The 18,578-nt window shown below is 60.6% G+C and overlaps 1 protein-coding gene across 2 annotated transcripts in view; it reads left to right on the top strand.

Annotated features, from left to right (window-relative positions):
• The window catches only part of Adarb1 (adenosine deaminase RNA specific B1), a 117,752-nt gene that overhangs the window by 3,979 nt on the left and 95,195 nt on the right, over positions 1-18,578 (top strand). Inside the window, exon 1 of one of the 2 annotated variants that reach the window (XM_077110371.1) lies at positions 12,030-12,058. The exons of the other annotated variant lie outside the window; for it this stretch is intronic. The gene's annotated coding sequence lies outside the window, so the exon portion shown is untranslated. Of the gene's footprint in view, positions 1-12,029; positions 12,059-18,578 lie in introns of those variants that run through there. 2 annotated transcript variants of the gene reach the window in all.

The following is an 18,578-nucleotide window of genomic DNA, read 5'->3' as shown; positions in this document are numbered from 1 at the left end:
ATGATAAAGGGGATGTAAGTAAAGCACAGTAAAGTCACTGTGACTTGCCTTCATGCCTGCAGTCTGGCTCTCAGGGGTTCTGTGCATCAGTGCCCTGGAGGTCCGGGAGGGCTGGTGTCTGGGTGGGGTTGGATCTTGGGGCTGGACAGTGAAGGCTGAGGCTGCTTGACGGAGGCCCCGCCCAGCAGTCACCTGTTCCAGGTGGGGTTATGGTCCCCCCACCTGCAGGATGTGTGTCCTGGGTGGCTGCTGGAGGCCCCTGTGCTGCGGTTTCATGCCTGGGTCAGGGAGGAGAGCAGCAGCTTGTGTCTCACAGGGCTGTGGAGTCATGGCCTGAGCTAGTGCAGAGTGCCGGAAATAGTACCTGACTAGCAGCAGTTGAGAGGTTTGCTTATTGTTTTTATGATTAGTCATCAGAGTGGAGAGGTTAGCATATGGATGGAACTCAAGGTCGGGTGCAAGAAGAAGCCGGCCACGGGTGTATATGTGAGTCTTTCTGCACATTGCTGGTAGCTGAGAGAGACCGCAGGCTGGGCGGAACGTGGGGACTGTCGGGACTGTGGCGGGCTTTCTGCAAGGGGTCCATGGGGTGGGGGTGTCTAGCTGGAGAAGAGGCCTGCAGGAGGTCCTGAGGCCTGGAATCCAGAAATGGGGGCTGGTTCTTCATTCTGAGGAGGGGCTGGAGAATCTCCCCTTGGAGTCGACCTTGGCTGGTTCCTGCAGGGTGGAGAGAGAACAGTGTGGGTGCCGCCTCAGGGCAGACAGGGAGCAGCCTGGGGGGACTGAGCTGGGGGAGTCTGGTTAGTGGCAGTAGCGGCTGCACACTCCTGGGCCAGTGGGGCGGATCTCCCCACGGAAGATGTGTGGAAATGGAATTTCTCTTTATTAAGGCAGTGTCCCTTGTTTCTGCGTTTCCCTAGTGTCTGGGGACATTGGCCCCCTTATTCACCCGGTCTACACTGCTCAGAGGTCCCGCAGACCCCGTCCCAGAGTTCTGGAGGGAGACTCCAGTTGTGCACTTGGAAGGGCCACGTCCTGCCCAGGGAGGGCAGGCTGAAGTGCTGGTGCGCTCTGCCTGGTGGGCTGCCTGAGCTCGACTGTGGTCTGCAGCGCGTTGGTTGTTCAGGTCTGGGGTCCTGAGGTGCCCGTGGGACCAGGAGGGCCAGAAGTCGGAGCTGTTGTCTGTCAGTGCCGAGTGCCTCCTGGCTCGGGGAGCTCTGAGGCCCCCACCCCTGGCTCTAGGTGCAGGCTTTCCTGGGAGCCTTCTCTGAGTGTCCTCTGTGACGGTACCAGGGACGGGAGGAGGAGGGCGCTGTCTGTGGACTAACTCTGGGAGGCAGTCAGGCAGGGCGCCTTGACACCATGGAATCACCCTACCTGTGGCACAGCTAGAGTGCGTTAGAGGAAGTGCAGCTGCGGTGGGTGCGTTGCAAGGTGGCCACTCTGCAAGGCGGGTGTCCCCAAGGCCAGTGTGTGCTAGGCCCACGGGGTGAGGACTGCGTCAGGGAGGACATAGCACCTCTGGGTGAAGGAGCTGCGTGGGGGCACTGCTGGAGTTGTGGAGGGAGCCGGACCCCCATCCAGGCGGTGGGGCTGGAGGGCCGTGTGCACCAGGTGTCTGTGCAGGGATCTTGTGCAGGGAGGCAGGGGAGAGAACAGCGTCCGAGGTGCTGGCTGGGGTTATAAGGTAACGGTGGGGCCACACAGGGTGGCGGTGGAGCTGGGGGAAAGGAGAGGTGTGCACTGGTGTTGTGGAGGTGAGGGATCAGGTGTTGGGGGGCTGGGGGACCGAGTAGGAAGCACACCCCAGGCTCAGTTTCCATTGCTGGACACTCAGCGTGATCACTTATGTGACCTCAGAAGGTGGCAGTGTCAGACAGCCCAGCATCCTTTTAGCCAGTTCAGTGCTGACGCCATCTACCTGGGGACCGTGTCCTGTCCCTTGGGTTAAGCACTTGGCCCCCAGGCACCCCTGCTTCAACCCCAGTTGCAAATCCAGGCCTCCAGAACTCTGACCCTGGTGTAGACCGGGTTCCTGTGACACCCTCCTCAGGGTTCAGTTCATTCTAGAACAACTCGTAGGGCTCAGGGAAACATTGTATTTACCGGTTGTTCTAAGGGATACAGATAAGCAGCTGCACAGAGATTCTAGCAGGGTCGGGTCTGGCAGGGTCGAGAGTCAGGAGCTTGCATCCCTGGAGAGCTGGGTGCGCCCCTCCTGGAGTGTGGGTGGCTTCCACACTCAGCTGTACAGCGGGCTGGAGCCATGTCCTGTGGGGTTTTGTGGGGCCTTTGTTGCGTGGGCACAGCTGCCGGTGGACGTGGTGGAGAACTGGCCAGGGCTGCCCGGCAGTCTGCTTGGCCTCTTGTTGTATGCTTCCTTCTGAAGTGGGGTCTTGCGGTCATCCTCATGGTCCGGGGTGAAGGTCTCATTGGCATGGTTTTCGGGTGAGGAATTGGGAGCCCACAGGCTCCAGATCTGGGAAGCCGGATGGTGGTCAGCCAGTTAAGTGAGTTTAATCTCCTTGGAGTCTCGAGGTGCTCTCTGGAGGCCGCCATTCTGGGAACCGCCACCCTTCCTTTCCCTGTGAGCAGCTCTGGGGCTCCCCTGGGCAGCGCCTGCCGGTCTCTTTTCTTCTGCTCTGGGCCTTCCTGTCTTGATCCTGGCCAGATCGGATCCTGCCGTGCAGACACACCCTGTCACTCTCCTGCTCCAGCCTGCACTGCCTGCCCCCCTCCCCCTGCTACCCCTTCCCCAGCCTGGGCGTTGGCTCCCGCTGTCTGGGGCTCATGGTCAGCCGGGCCTCATTTCTCACATACCCTTGTCCTCCCAGTGCCCTCTGGGGACCAGTCCCTCTGGTCATCTTCACCATCTCTCCTCAGCACCCCTCCCCCTCCCTGCACTGCTGGTGGTGGGGACCGAGGTCTCTGGAGGGCAGGGTAGGTGCCCTGCTGGTGGTGGACAGAGGTCTCTGGAGGGCAGGGTAGGTGCACTGCTGGTGGTGGACAGAGGTCTCTGGAGGGCAGGGTAGGTGCCCTGCTGGTGGTGGACAGAGGTCTCTGGAGGGCAGGGTAGGTGCCCTGAAGCTCTTGGCAGCCTTAGGACAGTGCCTGGCCCAGGCAGGTGCTCGGGACACTTTTGCTGGGGAGTGGGTGGCTCTGCTTTCCTGTGGGGGTGGGGCTGGAACCTGAGTCGTCAGCCTCTGAACGCAGGCCTTCCCCCGCCCACGCTGCCCCCAGGTCCTCCTGTGCTGGTGAATCAGTCCTATATTTATGCCCATATGTCTGTTATCTCCAGACTTCCTTGCTTTTCTTCATAGAATAGAAACATTTACAAAACATCCAAAATTGTTACAAAACCACAGAAGTGCAATATAGTAAATTTATCTGTAGAAAACAGGAGCTCATGTCCTGAAAAACCGGCTGTGTCCTACCAAGGTCACTTCATGCCTTTTGGGCTATGTGTAGTTGAAGTGTCCCCTAAAATGACAGCAGTGTCTGAGGGAGAAGAAATACACCTCCGTGAAGATGAGAGCACTTTGGCTAAAACGGCAAGTTTTTGGAAGACGCAGCCAGGTAGAACACAGAATAGATGATTCCACTGTGGAAGCTGCAGAGAGTCGGCTCTGGAGAAGGGTCAGTCGGGCAGGGCTTGGCAGAGAAGCAGGCGGTGAGCCTGGCGTGGGGGGCTCTCGAGCACTGCTCTGAATCTGTCACAGGCCCCTGCATTGACTTAGTGGCTTCTGGGGCTTGTCCTATCCCAGGGGACTGTTGTAAGTGGCATTAAAAATGCTGTGTATTCCCAGGGCAGATGCCCGTCCTGGAACCCTGAGCAGTCCTACCCCACAGGGGAGATGGCTCAGTCCACAGCTGGCTTTGAAGGCCTTGTGAGGCCAGCACAGAGGTTTCTTTCTCCTCCCTTCAGCTCTGTGGAAAGACAGGGTGTAGGAAGGGGGTCTTAAGAGCAGAGCAGGGTTGGGGTGGAGTCTGGAGCAGTGGAATTAGGGAGCAAGACCCCGGGCTGGAGTTGGTCCTTCTCTGTACTTTCTTGGTGCTAGGGACTAGCTGTCCCTCCTTGAATTGAGCAGCTCTGTAAGCCTAGAGACACCACAAGGGGCCACACAGAACCAGGGAGGATTCAGTTAACCCGACCTCTGCTGATGCAGAGGTCAAGGCAGAAGTCGCTGGCTTTTGGTGACTTACAGTAGCATGTTTTGCTACTGCAGAAGCCTGTGGTTGTCATGTGTCCTTGTGCTTTTGATTACAGCACCAGAAACCCAATTTCTTATCATTTTTGGCTAGTGATAGTATAGCTCCCAGGACGCCAGCCCAGCGATGGTTAGTTAACTGCTCAGGACCAGTTCCCTGAGAAAGGGCAGCATGGGGGTGTCAGGGCCTCCTCCCTGGCTCTGGGAGGCTCGGGGTCAGACGCTGCACCTGGTTGCTGGGGCAGCTGGTGCTGGCCTCTGGGCTGGACGCCTCATTCTTAGGTGTGGGTCCTGCAGGTGCCTGCGTCCTCACACCTCTCTGAGGAGGGTTTTGAAGGCTGTCCGATGGGCAGAGGCTACCACTCACGTGCACCCTGCGGTGTGAGCCGAGGTGGAGTTCTGCTTCTGCTGATGGCACCGTTGCTGTCCCAGGGGCCAGCATCGTGTCACACTGAATGCAGGGTTATTGGTCTTGGTAATTTTGAAGCTCACTCCTTTCAGGCTTCTGTCCACCCCAGATAGCAGCCCAGCAGCGTTTTATTCTGGAGCGTAATCTGTCACCTGTGCATGGGGTTTGCACATCCCCATTACAGTACCGGTGCTTCTCTGCATTCTTGAAGGGACCGCCTTTTCTTTCCCAATATACGGAAACTCTCTTCTCTTTAGAACTACCGGAGCTTCACGTAAGAACGTTCTGTTTGATTTCCAGTGCCAGGGAAATAGCAGCACCATGAACTCCTTGCCGCCCATGGGAGTGGGCCTGGGGAGTCCAGGGTGAAGCCTGGGTGGAGTGCCTCCGCGAGAGGTGGGCTCACAGCGCGAGGCGGATTTCAGGCCGCACAGCCGGAATCCGAGTCCAACCTAGATCTAACCGCTGTTGAAACCTTATGAGAACAGCTTCCATGACATCTCGGTGGCTTCTGGGCAGGCCCCAAGGAACCCTCTGGTCAGTCTGCGACCAGCCACCCTTGGGGCTTGTGTGTGCTGCCGGGACAGACTTCAGGTCTGCTCTCGGGGTCCTGCCTGCAGCCTTGCTGCCCTGCGGTGGGCGGCTTGCCCTGTGGTGAGCAAGACCCCTCATAGAAGGTAGCTTCCTGCTCAGCTCCCTGTGGCACTGTGGGCACATGTGGCAGGACAGGGGGACACTGTAGGCACATGTGGCACAGCAGGAGACGTGGGACAGCAAGGGGGCATGTGGCTCCATGGGTACATGTGGCATGTTAGGATGGGACACGTGGCACTGTGGGCACATGTGGCACAGCAGAGGGGACACGGGGCACTGGGCACACATGGCATGCAGAGGGGACATGTGCACTGGGCTCGTGGCATGACGGCAGGGACACGTGGCGTGGTGGTCACGTGGCGTGGCGCAAAGCCGTGTGGTGGGTGTGGGTCTGTTGCCCCGAGGCCCTGCCTTCCCTTGGTTAGTAGTGACTGAGCCCATGTGGCCTGGACCTGCTGGGGTTTGCTGGACTCCGCTGGCCGAGTGTGAGGCCGGACAGGGCGGTGCTGGCCCCACGTGCCTCTCACGTCCCCGGGCAAGTTGGCCTGGTGTTCTGCTGGTCCTGCTGCCATGGGAGGAGCAGTCACACCGCAGACAGGATCTGGCTGTAGGTGAGCTCATCCTCGAGTGCTCGGGGCCGACCTGCAGGACACGGGGATGTGCCCCTCGCCATGAGGTGGACCATTCAGCAGTCTCCCTGCTGGTCTGACCCTGCCCCAACCCTGGGTGACTGATGTCTGCCCCGGCTGCCTTTTCCGTGCCCTGGTGGTCCTGGGGCTGCTGTGTGGCCAGCTGCCCTGGTGGCTCAAGTGGCTTGGGGTGCTCTGGGGTGTGAACGTGGCGCGTCTTGCTTCCACTCCTTTGCAAGTGCAGGTGCCGCAGCTCTGACGTGGGCAGAGCGTCCTGTGTAGACATGTGCCTCCCTCCCAGGGTGGGTTCCCGGGGCTCCGCAAGAGCTCAGAGGGGGTTTGGCACCACCTTCCTCTGTGCTACTAGTGCAGTAGGGACGCTCCTGAGGCCAGACTTTGATGTGCCCCATTGCCTCCGGGCCTGGGTGGCCTTTCGCGGAGCAGAGCGTGTGGGCCTCGTGAGGTGGCTGCCTGCGCCCGGTGTGAGCGAGGGGCCTCAGCAGAGGGGACCCTCCAGGGTCTGTTTTCTCCTGGCTCACAGAGCACCTGTTGGGACCACAGCACCTGCAGAGCCACCGCACACTTAACTTTTGGCCCAGCAGTTCTGCTTTAGGAGCCTGCCCCAAAGACACTTCCAGCGGGCTGCAGGGACTTGGGCGCCACCCAGATACTCACCTGCAGAACAGGGTTGCAGCTCCAGAATGAGGACCACTTGGGACCGGCAAGAGGCGGAGAGCATCTGGAGTACTGCCTTCGTGTGGGAGGAGGTGGGATGCGAGAGGGGACAGACTGGCACACAGAGCCCGGGCCCGGCCAGATGGGCGTGGGGAGGCCCAGCCAGGGAAGGCCCAGCTCAGGGGGTGGCATCATACTCCTGAGTTCTCCTGTCCAGCCCCAGGCTTAGAACCATGGGCCCTTCACATATCCCAGGGAGTAGAGGGTGACCATTGGTTGATATGCAGCCCCAGGTGGAAAAGAAAGGCCAGCAGGCACGGCCTGCCCCGAAGCGCGGCCGCACCCTCGCAGGGCAGGGAGGAGCCCTTGCCCTCCTGACTGGGTCCTCAGGGCCAAGGCTAAGGCAGGAGGGAAGTGCTCCTGTGGGGTTCTGCTCCCAGGGCTCAGGTTGCTGTGGGAAGCTGCTTGCACATTGGTGGGCTGGAGGGAGAGAGCCAGGTCTCCCTGCCCCAGGATGGAGGGCTGGAGGGGCGAGTGGTCAGGTGCTTCGTGACCCCAGGGTCTTCCGCAGGTGTCCGTGTCCCTATGCGTGTCTCCTCGTGTCTCCTCGTGTCCATCTTGGAGGCCTGGGAGCAGAGAGCCCAGCAGCAGGAAAACAAGGGTGCTGTCAGCTCCCGTGAGCCTGAAACTCCAAAACAAAGAAACAAGCCCACAGTGGGACCCCCAGGAGCACAGCCCCGGCCAGGGGCAGGCAGGACCCGCCTCCCTCTGCCCACCCAGGGAGGACGGCTCTTCCTGGCAATGCCCTGCCTCTCCAGCTCCAGGCTCCAGGGCGTAGCGCTAGAGGTCCTGCACACCTGAGGCAGTGCTGTCTGGAGAAGGCCCCAGGGCAGGTGCCGGCCCTGCCCAGGACACCAGAGGGCCCCTCGGGTTCTGCTCACTCAGTTTTCTGGCTTAGCTCTTTGGCCCTGGGATTTGTTTCCAGTCTTCCCAGGAGAGGCTCTGGACCTCCACGTGGGCGGTGTCTCTGCCCTCCGTCCTCTGTGTCCCAGAGGAACTCTCCACCTAGCAGTCCTGCTCTCCTTTCTCCTACACGGTCCGCGTTGGCTTTCCAGTTAGCCGACTGAGCTGTGTGGAGTTGACCTTGTGTGGCTGGAGGTCGGCTGGAGCGGCCTTGTCGTGGGGCAGCCTGCTGTGTCCCATGCCAGGGTCCCTCTGAGGACCTTGCCGTGCCCATGGGGAGCTGTTGCTCGGTCCCGTGGCTGCTGGAGAGAGGACCCTTGGTGGCCTCTTCCTCCCAACCTTGGAGCTTTTCCTCCTCATCGGTGCCCAGCATCTCTGGTGCCCTGTGGGCTGTGAGGTCTGGACAGGGGCATGACAGCAGCTTCGTCTGTCCTTGGCCTTGGGCGCCCCAGGCTGACGTGGCCCTCGCCCCAGTCTTCATCTGGAGCAGCTCCCTGCTTCCTTCTCCCTGGCTGGCCGTGGGCAGCGGGAGCACTGACTGCGTGGTGCTCTCTGCCTCGGCGAGGTGGCCGTGGTCCCACCTTCACTCTGCAAGTGTGGCGCGTTTCCTAGTAGATTCCCCATGTTGAACATCGACACTGCAAGACGGCGTTCTCCCCGCCATACCTTCTCCTTCAAAACGAGTCTCCCACTCCGCAGCCTCTCATCCCTTGAGGTGCGTTGGTGGGCTGTGAGATGCCGTGTCAATGCCCCACACCCGGCCCCTGGGGAGGTGGGGAGCCCTGAATTGCAGCGTTTGCCAGTCCCGGCGTGTGATAGTGCTGTGTTCTGTCTCCGTCGGCTGGTTGACAGTCCTGAAGGTGCAGCCTCTCCTCGGGTGAGGGGTTGGAGCTGGTACCTGGGCAGCGCCCCCCCGAGCATGTGTCTGATGGCTCTTCTGCTCCTGCATTTCGGTGGCCACTGGGACCCTCGTTGTCCATGCGTCAGTGGGCACCAGCTGTGGTGCTGGCCGTCCCAGGTCCTGGCCTCTCCTGAGTTTCCCCTGGTTGGCCAGCTGTTCTTCCTTGTTCTGTACCGTTAGAGCCTCACAGTTCCCCTGAACTGCCGCGGTGCCTCCTCCCTGGGGGCAGAAGGGCATCTGTGTTGTGCCTCTTGAGGGCCGAGCAGGCACCTGGGTGGGCTGTGTGTGCTGCTGGCCCAGCCTGAGGCGCGTGGTCCTGTCCCGGCTGCTCCTGCAGCGGGTGAGCAGTCTTCTGAGCGCCTGCTGTGTATCAGGCCCTCTGGAGGCCAGGAGTGGTGTCGAGGTAGCACTGGCCCCTGGTGGGGTGCCATCCTGAAGTGCGTGGACTTTGGCTGGTGCCCACTGGGCCATCCTTCCCAGTCTCCTGCCCACTCCGACATCCGCTGTCTTTGCCCCAGCTAGCCGCGATACCACCCCCAGCCAGGTGCCCAGCTGTCCAGGTTCACAGCTCAGGGTGGTGCGTGATGCTGTGTAGGCCCCTCGGTGGTGTCTGCCCTCACTGGGCTCTTAGGGGGAAGGCCACGCCCTTGGCCCTGATGGTTCTCACTTTAGGGAAGCTTAGTGCTTACAGGGCTGTGAGGGCATGGTAACCAGAAAAGGTTGGTGAGATGGCCCTTTGTAGGGGTGTGAACGGTCGTGCCACGTGGGCAGTGGCCTGGTAGGTGGTCCTGGTGGCTGCAGGAGTGGACGTGTGCAGATCGCAGCATGCTGGGCTGGAGTTTGGGTGCAGGCCAGTGGCCTTCCAAGGCCCATCTGCTCGACTTTCTGCCACACTGATTTGGGTTTCTGCTGTTTTAATCCTTTGCAGAATTGCTTTGTCTTTAATTGAAGCATCAGTATTTTACTCCCATAAGGGAGGATGGCTGTTTCTTCTTCTCTGCTTAGTAGAGACCAGCGTCCCCCATCCTGCGCTCCTGCAGGGAGTGGAGGGACAGCTGGACCTTGGGAAGCCTGGAGCTGGGGGCACGGGCCCTGGAGCAGGCTGAGCCCACAGCCCTTCCCTCTCCTCCTCCCGGCCTCTCTGAAGGGAGCTCTTGGGCGCCTCTCCTCCACTGCATGCCCCTGGATGGTGAGAGGGACGAGGCATGGGCATGGACGTAGAGGTGTTTTTCTGTATTCGTGGCCTCTTGGAATCCAATCTTGGGAGGTCCAGTCCAGGAGCAGCTCCTGGCCTGAGACTGGAGCCTGTGGTCACCTTAACCCGGATCCCAGTGCCACCTGCGAGGCCTGTCTGTTCTTTGCGGTGCGCTTGTCTGTGCCCTGACAGGCGCCTTGGCCTCTCCGGCCTCCCTCCCCACAGCAGCCCAGTTCCAGACACGGGTTCTGGGAGCCTGAGCCTCCTGTTCCTTAGCAGGAGCCACCTGTGCCCACATCTTCCTTCCCTGGGTCCTGGCTGGGGAGCTGGCACCACCTGGCTGTCGTCTGGGTGTCCCTGTGTCTACTGCGGCGTGACGAGAACCAGGAAGCTTGGGCTCCAGAACAAGCTCTCGGCCGCGGCCTCGAGGAAGGAAGCGGCCGGCCCTCCCTTCTATCACCGCCCTCCCTGGAACTAGCCCTGGCGGGCGGCACCCCAAAACTGCAGCTGCTAAGTGCATGTCCTGAGTGTCCTTCCTCCACATCCTGGGGTGGCCCCAAGTCTCGGGGGAGGATGTCGCAGGCCCAGATGGGCAGAGGGCTCTGTGGTCCTGGCTGGCTGCCCCCCACGGGCTTCCAGGGCACCCGCATGCCCACTGACACTGTTTCTCTGCTGCCTCTTGCCTGCCGTTCTGTGGTCTGGATCTAGGTTTGTCCTGTCTGGCGAAGGTTCAGGGATTAGAAAGTTCTGGAACTTCTGAGACCTGCTGCCCCGTGTGTGGCCTGTTGGCTGGGCCTCCCCCCTGCTCTGCTCTCCTCTGGGGAAGAGGCCACAGCTCAGTGTCCGGGCTGGTGGCTGGTGTGTGCTGCCCACTGCTGGGGCCAGGGCTCGTCCGCATCCTAAGGTGGTGTCCAGGCTGGGTCCCTTGTGTTCTGCACACCTCGATTCTGCCCTTGGAAGCACCTCAGGGTCAGGCTGGGTGACCCTGTGGGCACTGAGTGGATGTCACTTGATAAGATCAAGGTGCCTGTGGCCGCCTACCTTGCCCACCTGGTCGTCACCAGTGGTTTGTTTGTTACTGCTTGAGGTCATCCTCAACTTGGGACACGTCTGATTGCGCATGTGGATGTCATGTGACTTTAAAAGGTGGCTTCTTGCTGTATGTGCTGAGTATGTTGGGACATGACAAGGTACATAGCTCACACACACAGTGAACATACACGTTGTACTTCTTTCACGAGTGGCTTTCTGGGGATTTTGTATTGAACAAGCGAGACCTTTGAGGAATAAAGTAGGCCCTTTTATTTGCTCAGAAGTATCCAGAAGCATTTTAAAAAATTTCTTTTGTAGCTGCAGATGGAGAGCTTGCCTTTATTTTATTTTTATGAGGTGCTGAGGATTGGCCCAGTGCCCCACCTGTGCCAGGCAAGTGTGGGGCTAAGCCACAGCCCGCGGGAGCTCTGTACAGTCCTGCGGGCTGTGCATCCGGCTGTGTTCCGGTGGGGGCTGAGCCTTCTTAGGGTCCATGCTGGTGGCGTCCCTCTCTGAGCAGACTGTGGCCTCTTGAGGTCGGGAGCGAGCTCCACTCTGATTAGTACCCTCACATGCATGAAAAATAAAGCCTTTCTGTCCGTCTACAATTACAAAAAAAAAAAAAAAAAAAGCTTGGGGTCACTGGCTCTCCCTTTCTGTGCTGTCCCCCAGCCAGCCCCAGTTCCCTGGGTGGAGACAGACTCGGAGGTGTGGAGAGGTCACCATTGCAGGTTGTGGGGCTGCTGTTGGAGGTGGGGATGGTGGGGTTGGAGACATGCTTGCAGGGGTGTGTGGGAGCCTGGTCGGGCCTGTCCACAGGGTGGAAAGTGGCACTGTGGTGGTAGAGGGCAGGAGCCGGGTTTGGATGGCCACTGTGCCCCCGCTGGGCCATGCCAGGTGCTGCATCTGCTTTCCCGTCTCGAGCTCTGTGCGGGCCTCTGCCTGCCTCTGCAGCCACGTCATCTGAAACAGGAACTTGAGTGTCTTGGATTTTCAGCCTTTTTCCTTGCAGCACCAGCACCTGTCTGTGGCTAGAACCTGGCAGTGTCCCAGCCTGCTTGCCCTCATTGACACCGGCCCTCCCTACCGTCTCCCCGCCCAGTGCTCTCTGTCCTGGACAGGAGGCAGGCTGTGTCTGGCCCTGTGGGTTTGTGGGCTGCAGTCGGCCTTCCCAGTAGGACTGACTGAGCTCTAGGGGTACGAGGGTCTCCCCAGCAGAGTGCATCTCAGTGGACCCTTCTCTAGCCAGCGGGGCAGGCTAGAGACTGACAGGTGTGTGGGATGAGCTGAGGCTGGCATCACGTCGTGGCCAGGTGTGCTCATTCACGCCTCCCCTTGGGGTTTCTCATGCAGGGTGTCTGCCGCAGATGTCACTTCAGTGTTCCTCCTGAGCCCTCAGGGCTGCCGCAGAGGCTGCCCACGGGGCAGCAGCGTCTGCGTTGTTTGCGTCAGGTAAGCTGCACTGGTCATCCTTCAATGCAGCGCGTAAAGCCTGTCAAATCAGTGTCTTTAGTAGAGTTGCTCTTTGGGCCTCCTAAAGCATCGTATGCCCTTTGTGGCGGGTGCAGATAAGTGTTGCACCATTTCAAGTTGTAGAAATCAAAGTGTGTTACCAAACAGTGCACAGCCACAGCACCCGGGCGACAGGGGAGCTGCTGTACGCCACTGTTCACGAGAGGTCTGCTCTGTTTCTGGGGTGCCTCCCAGACCCGCTGCCATGGGTCTCTAGGTCCCCAACGTCATGTGGGAGGAGACCAGACACTAGAGAGGCATGCAGGTTCGCCTCCAGAAGTCCCCCGAGGCTCAGTCCCAGGCCCTGCCTGAAGACAGCCATGTCGGCGTTGCAGGAGTGGGTATGTGAGGATGGAAACCGGTGTGGAAAGGGGTAGGGTACTGAAGGGAAGTCACCTGCCTCGGGCCTTCTGCTGTTCTTCCCTCTCCAGACCTTCACCTTTCCTCCCTCCATGATAGAGGTTCCTAAATGTCCGGAAGTCTAGCTGGCCCACAGTCTGACTGTTCACCACACCTGGAGACATAAAGAGCACGCGCGGTTGTGTCACGGTCACGGTCCTGGCTCTCTGGGGCCTGCTCCAGACGGTGGCTGTGGGTGCACTGTCCAGTGGGATGGGAGGAGGATGGAGGAGACACTGGCATGGTGCAGCAGTGCTTTGCTGGCCCAGGTCAAACACAGCAAATGCTTTTCCCAGAGGGGAGCAGGAGGCTGGAGAGGCGCCACAGGGGACCTGGGAAAGGGATGGCGGCCACTCTGCTGGCTCTGCCTGGGAACATCCTGCCTTCCCACGCCACCTGATCATTTTGTGACTTTGGTATCTTTTGATTCCTGAGGTGGAGTTGCAGGCACCCAAGTCCTAAACCCAGCTGGAAGGATGTCCTCTCTCCCTCCGTCTCTGGGGAGGCCCAGAGGTTCCCGCTCAGCCTGGGAATCCTCTTTCCCGAGGGGGGCGTTTCCCTTGCGTATTCCCCTTGGTGCAGTCCGGTGGCTGAGGCCAGGCTGGGCAGCCGGGCAGGCAGCCCCCTAGCAGAGGATGTGCGGCAGGACCAGCTCGGACATCAGGATGAGCAGGCTGGCCACGGGATGCTGGCCTCCGGTGCGGAGCTCCTTGCCCGGTGGTGGTAGGTGTGCAGACCAGCTGCTGCCTAGGGTGGGGGCGGGTGTGGTCTTGGTGGACCGGGGCCTGCAGCGGGTCTGCACCAGCGCCAGTGCAGGCCGGGCCAGCATGACCCTGCACTCGGCCATCTCCTGTCCTCTACTGGTACCCGACTTGACTTGGGTGCTGCTGGGAGTGACTAGTCCGGGAAGTCCCGTGATCCTCTTGGGGTTCTGTCCAGCGAGGTCCGGTAGCTGTACCCCAGCCCGAACCCTGCCAGTGGAGGGTAACGGCCCAGGATTGCGTGCGGCTGGAGCGAGCTGCGCCCTCTGCCGGCGCCTGGTCGCTTGCGCTGGGCCACCCTGCCCCGCTGCTGCCTTCCTCACCCCTCCTGCAGCCCGCAGCCCTGTAGCTTCCTGGTCTTCCCCGCAGCGCTACCCTGTAGCCCTGAGGCAGCTTGCTCCTGCCCCCACCTCCCATGGTCCTCCGCGCCCTGGGCTGTTCAGTCCCTGGAGCACGTCAGCCTGGCCCTCCTGCCCCAGTGGCAGACCCCTGGGTCCTCCCCGCCCCGCCTTGCCCTTTCTGTTCCTGGACCTCCTGATCCTCCTGGCTGCCTGGTCCTCAACAGCCTGTCCTGCCTGCAGCAGCCTGGTCCTCCCTGCAGCAGCCTGGTCCTCCCCGCTGGCCTGCCCACCCTCTAACTACTCGCTCCGGTCCTCCCCACACTCCCCAGCAGCCACCTCCCTCATCCCCCAGGGAATCCACTCCCCCCCCCCCCGGCCCACCCTGCCCAGGGGTCTGGTCCACGTGTGGTTAAAGCTTCTCTAGAGCCTTGCCCAGCGCCTTGGCCTCACTACTCTTTGAGGAGGCGTCCTGCCCTGTAACCTGGACCTTTCCTGTGCCCTCCGGGAGGTCTTGCTGATGTGTGCTGTGCTCCCTCTGCTGGAGGGCCAAGGAGCCTGCCTTCCAGCTGGCCGCCCTCACTGGCTCTGGACTGTGGGGCCAGTTCCTGTTCAGAGCTTGAAGGTTTCTCCCGAGGCAAGGACACTTCTCTGATAGTGACTGGGCATTGGGGTTCCTCCAGTGCTGGGCATGTTGCAAGCCTGTCTTGTGGCCACGAGGTGGAGAGGCTGCCACAGACCGCAGCCCCGGGGAGAGAAAGTATCAGTAGTGGGCCTGTGCCGCGGTGAGCGTGTCTTGCGTGAATCAGAACGTTCAGTGTCATCTCCTCACTTGTAAGTCGTCTCTGCTGTTACCCACACAGCACGTGAGGTAAGGCTTGATCTCTTGGAGAGAGCTGTGAAGGCAGTTCGGCTCTTCCCAGTCCCACTTCTGAAACAGACACACCCAGTCCATATCCGGGGGGTCATTTCCTCAGGACATTTGGGGGACTGTTAAAGGGAAGGGATGAGTCCAAGGTAGCACAAAGGTGCTGTGTCCCTGCATACTCCATATAAAGGATCTGGCTCCTTGGAGAAACACCTGTGCCAAGTCTGGACGGGAAACACGGGAGCCCATGCCTGCCAGTGGGAGTGCTCAGAAGCACCCCATGGCTCACTGCTGGCCCAGCCCCCAGACCTCTTTCACATGGGCAGCCTCCTTCCTGGCCGGCTCCTTTGTGGGACCTGCTGCACGGGCAGACTCCCAGGTCCACACTGCTCAAGCCTTGGCCATGGACAGCACCTCACCCTTCATGGAAGTGCCTGTGACCCACATGTACCCCATAAACCCCAGCTGACCACCAGAGACACTCAGGGCCACCCAAGGCCATCCGAGGCCGCGTGGCCAAGGCCGTGCGAGGCGACTTGGGACGTAGGGGTCAGGGGAAGGACGGGCCCTACTGGTAGAAGCAGAGGTGTGGGTGCAGACCAGGGAGGACTGGGGCCTGCCAGATGTCGTTCCTGTTGTACAGCTGGCAGCTCTTGTGAGGTCCGGTGGTCTGTCTTGGTGGAGTCAGACAGACGTGGTGTTGCAGGGGACACCTAGAGCAGGGTGTGTCGAGTGGCCAGGAGAACTGTAGCCAGCAGGACCTTCCCTGGCTGCTGTGCGCAGGCCTGGGTCTGCTGCCTGCTGTCCTGGTGACCTCCCCTGCCCGCAGTCTTCACTTGGGCCCCAGCTCCACGGGTGCCTGGAGCTCTCTGGGGGCGTGCTGACTGCAAAGAGGGTCTCGGCTTAGTGACCAGAGCAGAGAGTCTGCTTGGTCCCTGGGGCAGGGTGCCTCCGGATGAGATGCCCAAGTCCTGAGGCCGAGTTGCCATGCAGGGCTGGTTAAACTCCCCTGGTGGCACCGTGGAGGCCAGCAGTGTCTAGGACTGGCCTCCCAAGAGACTCTTGTGTTAAGTTCTGAGTGTGTCATTGATCCTTTGTGTTTTAGGGTTTGACCGTGTGGTTTATGGTTTTTAGAGGAGCTGGGGTTTCTTTCTGGCCTTTAGAAGGTGACGGAAGAGATGGGAGGCCTGTTGCTCTCCTTTCCTGAACTGCTCTTCGTTGGTCCCCATCTGTTCCCTCTTGGCCATGCAGGTCTTCAGATCGCAGTTAATTGATCATATTTTAAACGGGAGAGCCTGCCAGAGCCAGCCCCAGAAGCACTGCCAAGACCAGAGCTCTCGGACACCCTGTGGCAAGGTGCTCCCCAGGAGGTCTGCTTCCAGCAGTGCAGACAGATCCCTCCCTTACAGGGAGCCTTCCTGGAGGTCCTGGGGCCTGGGACCAAGCATGGCCCCCTACCTGAGCTCTCCTTCTACACCAACACCTGGGATGGACCCTGATTCTTGAGCAGGTGCAGAGGGTGGACAGTGGGACCTGCTGCATGGGCAGCGTGAGCAGCACACTGCAGTGCGAGTTGTGTGCACGCGTCTGTGCTCCGAGTGTCTGCTTGCTCGGGCCTTACGACGTTGTTGGAGGACAGGACACCTCGTGGGAGGAAGCACTGATGTGGAGCCAGGCTGCCGTGTGAGGCTCACCTGAGCGAGCATGCAGTGTTGGGACAGTTACACCCAGAGGGCCCCCAGGTGACCAGCTGGGCAGACGCACAGCATGAATGTGCTGGACAGGGGCGATCCACCTCCCAGGTACACAGTTGCTTCTGCCACTGGGAAGGGCACAGTTCAGCACTTACCAGCTGCTGGTTCTGGAACATCGCTGTCAGGCTGGGGCTGACCGTGGGTAATGGGATCCGAGGGCAGTGAAGCAGCGGGGAGGCTGGGCCATTCTGAGCAGTGTCCTTTGTGGACCTGTGCCAGGGCTGTGGGAGACGAGGCTGGAAGCGTGGCCTCCCGTCTGTGGGGGGCCTGCTGCCCTCCTTGCCCTGGCCACTACCCCACTTGTTGACCTGCCCTGTCCAGGAGTCATACTGAATCGGCTCTTCACTGTGGCCTGTTTTGATGGTGCTGGGAAACCATGAACGAGGGAGATTGCTGTGTCGGGCTGGTGGCGGCCAGCGGGTTGCTGGGGACACCCCTGGGCTCTCGGGCGTTCCCAGGGGTTGCTCTCCTCCTTTTCTTTCCCACAGCAGCTTCTCCGTGTCCCCCCTGTGGCTGGAGTGCCCGGGGGCGGTCTCCTTGGCTCCAGGGAGGTTGGTGCTGTGCCCTTCTCGGGGCTGTGCTGCCTGCTGGGTTTGAAGCCCTGGCCAGGGACAGCAAGCTCCTGTGGAGTGCTGGTTGAAGGTCAGCTGAGACCTGGTGTGGTACGGGCGAGGCTGCCTTCACCAGCTTGCATCTGGAGTGGCCATCCCTGCTCAGTCTTGACCTGGGGACAGAGGAAGTGCACAGTCCGAGGGCTGGGTCACCTGCAGGTCTACTTCCCAGATCCGTGGGGAGTAAAGGGAGCTGCAAGCCTGGTGCCCTTGCTGTGCTCTTTACTGTCCCCACAGTGGTGACTTGGGGATTCATCAAAATGACAAACTGATAAAAAGCGTATTTTCCCAGTGACTCTCACAATCATGGTGACATCACTTTCATGAACAAGCTCGGTACAGTCTGACAGGCTGGGGTCCCGGGGTGGTACACAGGTGATAGGGACCATGTCGTGATGAAGATGCTGCATGGGGTCAGAGGCGAGGTAGGCTGTGGTCCCTGGAGGACTGTGGCAGCTTCGAGGTCCAGAACCATGTCCCCTCATGTCCATTCTGCTGAGGGACACCAGAGGCCCCAGCATCCATCCTTCAGGACTGCAGCGCCAGCCAGCGGCTGTGCATAGGAAATCTCGCTTCCTCCCTGAATCCGTCCCCACAGAGGCCACCAGCGGCCCAGGGAGAGAAGGTGTTGTGGGGCTTGGAGAGCCACAGGGTCCACGTTGGGGCTGCCGGTTCCTTTCCCCTGGGCGTCCTGATGTCCCCACTGGCCAGGTCAGTACAGGACAGGGAAAACAGGTGCCAGATGTGGGAAAGGGGCCAGACCACCTCCATCAGCATGGTGTCCGGGAACGGGACAGCCCTGAGCACCGCGGCTGGCAGCTGTGGGTCACTCACCCCAGGGCGTCACGATGCAGAAGGCAGATGACGAGGGTCCTGCAGGCATCGGTAGTGACTTTCACGTGTGCAAAGAGGCAGAAGATGTTAGAGAAGGGACGCCCTGCTGGCCATCGCAGCGGTGGACACAGTGCTGGGAATGGAGGACACCAGCTGCCAAAGCCCCAGTGGAGGGAATGGTACAGCGGCCACAGGGCAGAGGACGCGGGGTCCGGTCCCATCCGAGTGGTCTGCAGGGTGACGTGAGGCCTGGGGCAGGAAAGCCACAAGGGCACTGGGGGTGGGGGTGTGTTGGTCCCAGAACTGAAACAGGGAGCCAAGCACGTGGCCCACCTGGGTGGCCGGTCCCCCATATTCCACAGCACTTGGCTAACCTGGGGAGAGGCAGCCACATACTGCCTGGTGACGGCGGGTCACAGCAGGCTGCACAGACCTCCCATCAGGGTGCCCACCCAGCGGCACCCAGCTGTCTGGAGCGAGCCCTGGGTGTCCGCAGCGTGCTGTCTCAGGATGTCCCTCCCCAGCAATGACTGATGGTGGTGCGCACAGGCAGATGCAGGAAGTCCAGCCCTGTGCCTGGCTCAGGTGCAGATCCAGCGTGGGACAAAGGTGGGTCGCAGGTCGCTGGATTGGGTGGGCTTCTGAGAAGCGGAGCACTGTGGGTCCATGTCCTACTCCCTGGCCGGGCTCCCAGTGGGCCGGAGGTGGAGCCTTCAGAACGTGTGGCTCAGGTCAGGTTTGAGGAAGGAAGGTGGCGGGACTCGTGCAGTGGAAGACCCCGCAGCGAAAATGTCCTCAACCAGAACCCCACCCCTCCCTCCTGTGAGCGCCATCAGGACAAAACACCCGCGTGAGGAATCTCCGCATCGTGCATGTCAGTGTGTCCTTCAGGGGA

The sequence above is a fragment of the Callospermophilus lateralis genome, chromosome 10 (assembly GCF_048772815.1).
Source record: "Callospermophilus lateralis isolate mCalLat2 chromosome 10, mCalLat2.hap1, whole genome shotgun sequence".
NCBI classification, from domain to species: domain Eukaryota; kingdom Metazoa; phylum Chordata; class Mammalia; order Rodentia; family Sciuridae; genus Callospermophilus; species Callospermophilus lateralis.
This window is presented reverse-complemented; position numbering and strand designations above follow the sequence as displayed.